At 35.1% G+C, this 5,000-nt stretch overlaps 1 protein-coding gene across 1 annotated transcript in view; it reads right to left on the bottom strand.

Moving 5' to 3' along the window:
* The window catches only part of LOC135220570 (uncharacterized), a 488,990-nt gene that overhangs the window by 361,878 nt on the left and 122,112 nt on the right, over positions 1–5,000 (bottom strand). The gene's annotated exons all lie outside the window — the stretch shown is intronic.

Genomic DNA, 5,000 nt, shown 5'->3' with positions numbered 1-5,000 from the left:
TTATTCATATCAAAATTGTTTTATACATCACTTCACCTGCTCCAGCTAGCAGAGGATTTCAGTATTAAGGTCACACGACACATTCTTACTGAACAAGGACCATGTTTATATTTCCGACTAATTTTAAATCCTTTCTTTGGCCTTTAAAGAAAAAAAAAACATATACATAAAAATTAGCGAACACGCCGAAGATAGATCACTAAACAACCACTAAGGAGCTCGATTTACCTATACAGAATCAATAAAAATTTTATAAATATTTAATCAATTCATACTAACATGTAACCTATACGAGGTAAATGAAATCAATTATAATTTTCTCTATAATTGCCGTAAGTATAAATAAACAAACGAATTTTTCACAGTATATATTATTTATATATAATATATATTTATATATCTACACATACACACACACACGCATATATATATATATATATATATATATATATATATATATATATATATATATATATACTATATGTGTGTATATAAAGTTATAACTACTCAAGTTACTTCATGTTTTTGTCGTAAACTAAATTTTACTTTGATTTACGTAAATCACCAGAAATTGGTTTAGAACTCTTTTGGCTTGACCCTCAAGGATTTATTATATATATTAGTGTACAAAAATTCACACAAAACTCACAGGTAACAGAGTATAAAAACAAGGCGTGGTTGAATGTATGTATCTATGTGTATGTATTAGTATGTGTGTATGTCCGTATATTATATATATATATATATATATGTATAATATATATATATATATATATATATATTATAAAATATCAGTGTACAATAATACAGCTAACAGCGGAAAATAACATTAAGCCTTGGGGAAGAATTCGAGAAGTTAAGAGGGCCTTGTGGTTACTATAATTACAAAAGTATCTGGTAAGAAGGAACTAGTATGTGTGTAAATTTATTAATATAAACGGAAAAAACGTATTTATGCATGAATATATCGTTATGTGTGGAATACATACTCCCTCATCTCTCGGAAGAAAGATCCTTAAAGTGTTTTTTAAACGAATTTCTTTTAATAGCAGACCCATCCACCCATCTCTTTGCCTTGTGTTGCAGAGCTGGAAACTCCCCTCCATTGGTCGTTTCTTTTGCAGACAACATTATGGGGACTTTCCAGAGCACAATAATGCGCTGTGGTGGTAGGTAAAAATGTTCGAACTCCCTGCATGACAATATCTGAACTCAAAGTAGCATTGTATGGTGAATAAGTTCATATTTCTTCTCTTTATTAAGACTGTCTACCTCGGTGCTTTCAGTATCTTGAATAACAGCATCCAAAAAGGAGAGAAATTAAGGTTTTACAAGTATATTAGTGTGATTAAGAACAGAACGATAAATAACCACAAGTAAACTAATGCATGAGTCAAAGGATAAAGTAAAAACTTAACTATGAATTGCATTCTGCACAAATACGATTCATGTTTAAACAATATATTTTCTTGAAAAAAAATTAGCAGCAATTTTTATGCTTTTTAGTGAATAAAAACAAAGAAGTTGACCTATCACATACCTTAAGACTGAAAACACACGTTTCTACTCAAACTTCAAAGAAGAAAAACGATAACTTTCACAGCATCAAGGAAATATGTTGTTAAGTGTCTCAGATATAAATCCATTTCCCGGGACACCACCCAAATTCTTCAGGTAAAACGTTTTTTGAGCGGGACGTCCCTTTAACGGTTCTTACAAGAAACGGACTAATTCGTAAGAAAAAAAACGAAAGAAAAATGGAGAAGCATCACGATAAATGTAGAATGGCGATATAAATACAGAAAATGTAAGAAGAAAACGGATACAGAAATGCAAATAAGAAATGTGGAAAGCAACAAACGAGCAAGACTACGCCAATCGAAAAAAATCACGAGAACGTCAAGAAAGAAGAGACCTTCTTCGAGACATGAAAAACAAAGAAACGGAAACCTACAAGAAACACACATAATCCAAACTCACTTTTACTTAACATCACTTCCCTCCGATCAGGACGATAGATATGGAGACAGGGAAGGGAGAGAGGCACAAGCCCTTTGTTTTTAAATCCTAAGACCATTCCGAGGAGGAGGAGGAGGAGGAGGAGGAGGCTGAAACCAGGTCCAGGTCCATTATAAAACTCTCAAGACGACACATTCCAGACCTTGGCGAGATATTTCCGTTAATCCCTATATCACACGACTCTCAAATCGACGAGGGCTGTACTTCAATAAGCTCGTTAAGTACTTGAAAGGCTTCTGACAGGTATTCGAGAGGTTCTGCCATCGCCAACACACATTTCGACTTTGGCTTTCATGGCGCAATGCCCTCGTAAAAATTCCCTCCACTGCTAATCTCGATATATATTTTTTTCATTTTTATTTTTATTTTGATCTGGTTCTACGTATCGGTGCGACTGTCAAGTCTGGAAAAAATGCCCCCCCCCCCTCCCCCCTGCTCCTTTCCTCTTAAAAATACTTTCGTGGAAAGATATAGCACTGTAAAAGATTAAACAAAAACTAGATTATAAAATAAAGAAAAATTGCAAGAATTTCTCTCTCTCTCTCTCTCTCTCTCTCTCTCTCTCTCTCTCTCTCTCTCTCTCACACACACACAAAAGATACCAATAAAAGTCACAATATACTCTGTTTCTCTAACAATGACTTCGCAATCAAGAAAATGCATTCGTTTAATTTCTACTCACGGGGATACAATTTGCAATAAAATAATTCATGCAACAGTTGAGGGCCCGATACAAATTTCAGTACTCGGATTGTTATTCTTTACATACCGGCCATTCCTGTACGGTCGGTGACAACAAAAAACAGTCATGGGGAAACAGAGATGAAATACTTCTTTTACATGACCTTCCATTATTACCCATAAAGCATTTCACGAGAAAACTTGTACTGCTTTTAAGGTGTTTAAACAGAATAGTAGCTCGCTTTGATGAAATAACATCTATTTAAAATATGAACGTACATCAAGTAAACATCACAGTACCCTTTAATTTCTAAAATGTTATGAACGCTCATCCAATGCTTACGTTCACTGAGGTTAGACATTCAATTCACTATCACGCTGTACTGGATAAAGGAGGGCTACGAATGCAAGAATTTACTATGATTTTTGTTATAATAATGTAATTAATGATTATTTTTCCGTAGGGCTACAGTTCATTAGAAGAAAAAAAATTTTCTTCACCTTAAAACTCCCACATTCCCTCCCTTTTTTAAATGATGATCTAACATGGCCGTTATCATCATCACCGTCAATAAATAAAACAATGTAATAACTGAACATGAACTAACAGCATCACGGATATTGGTGTGGTCCCTCTTCTTGACGCTGTGGGCGAAACGGAAATTCATTCAAGTAGATAAGGATCCTACGCCTGCCGCAAGTGGATCCTAAAATCTACGAAGCCTGAGACTAGACTAGATTACAATTGGACAGGAATTGCGGAAATATATTCGAATTTGCTACTCGAACGTTGAAAAGGATGTGGAATTCTTTGATCGAATTTAAGAACTTCTATGCTCACTGGCTTATTGTAAGTACAGAATAAGTCCACTTTGGCTGTCGACTAAAAACTTTTATTGAAAACGAAGACACGATAGATAATTCGTGGGATAGCGAGAATACAGTCAGTTTCAACTGTTACAGATTCGCTTTGAAATGAAAACCTCGAGCAAGACAATTCAACAACGTATATCTACTATTTCCCGCAATCAATGGAAAAAATTACCAAAAATATATGTGTACTATATATGTACACACACACACACACACACACACACACACACACACATATATATATATATATATATATATATATATATGTGTGTGTGTGTGTGTGTGTGTGTGTGTGTGTGTGCATATAGTATATATATATATATATATATATATAATATATATATATATATATATATAATATATATATATATATAGAAGTTCCCAGGTGCCCGATCATGGCTAACCTTAAATAAGATCAAAACTACTTGAGGCTAGAGGGCTGCAATTTGGAATGTTTGATGATTGGAGGTGGATGATCAACAAACCAATTTGCAGCCCTCTGGCATCTGTAGTTTTTAAAATTTGAGGGGGGTCAGAAAAAGTGATGACAGTCAAAGCCATCTCAATAGTTTTCTTTTAGAGAAAACTAATAAAAACCAGAGTAAGAGGAAATCATGAGAAATTTAATTTTATATTAAAAATAAAGAGATGTAATGTAAGTCTCCAGACTTGTATTGCGGGTAAACATCTTATGACAATTTTATGAATGGTTTCACACCATAGGGGCCAGAAATACCATGTTAAGACCCTTCTGTTGTGACGCTATACATTTTGGTGAACCATGAACACTCACCTTTCATTTTTCTCTCTTCCTTTCTCTCCAACCCAGCTGCCACCCACAACATTCATCTAACAACTGTTTATTTAAACAGCGGCACATAGGAGTTTTAGGAAAAGAGACCATCTCACTCCTTGCCAGTTCGTGATTCGAACTCGGGTCGTTTGGTTGTGAGATAAACTCGAGAAAGAGAGAGAGAGAGAGAGAGAGAGAGAGAGAGAGAGAGAGAGAGATACTTGTAAATTATATTTCAGGTTAACCATATAAAAAAGTTGGTTCAAACCTGCATACATAAATTAGACAAACTACGGGGAATGAGAGAGAAACAGACTTCACAGTTTTCAAAACCAGTCCAGTCCGGTGCACGAGTCCCATGGGGCTTTTAAAGCATCAGAAAAGCAAGTCGGTTTCTATTTGATGAATGCCATAATTGTATCAGCAATTCCTATTGATTACAACCCCAGTCTATTAGGTAGGGCCACTAAGAGAGAGAGAGAGAGAGAGAGAGAGAGAGAGAGAGAGAGAGAGAGAGCAAGCCATTACTTGCTACCGCACCTACCATGACTGCTCAAGCGTTGAGCAATTTCCTTGGAGAAAAAGTTACTCGTAATTCAGGATACAGTTGCCTCTCTCTCTCTCTCTCTCTCTC

The sequence above is a fragment of the Macrobrachium nipponense genome, chromosome 2 (genome assembly GCF_015104395.2).
Source record: "Macrobrachium nipponense isolate FS-2020 chromosome 2, ASM1510439v2, whole genome shotgun sequence".
In the NCBI taxonomy this organism is placed as follows: domain Eukaryota; kingdom Metazoa; phylum Arthropoda; class Malacostraca; order Decapoda; family Palaemonidae; genus Macrobrachium; species Macrobrachium nipponense.
The sequence above is the reverse complement of the archived record's forward strand: the minus strand, read 5'-3'. Positions and strand labels throughout refer to the sequence as shown.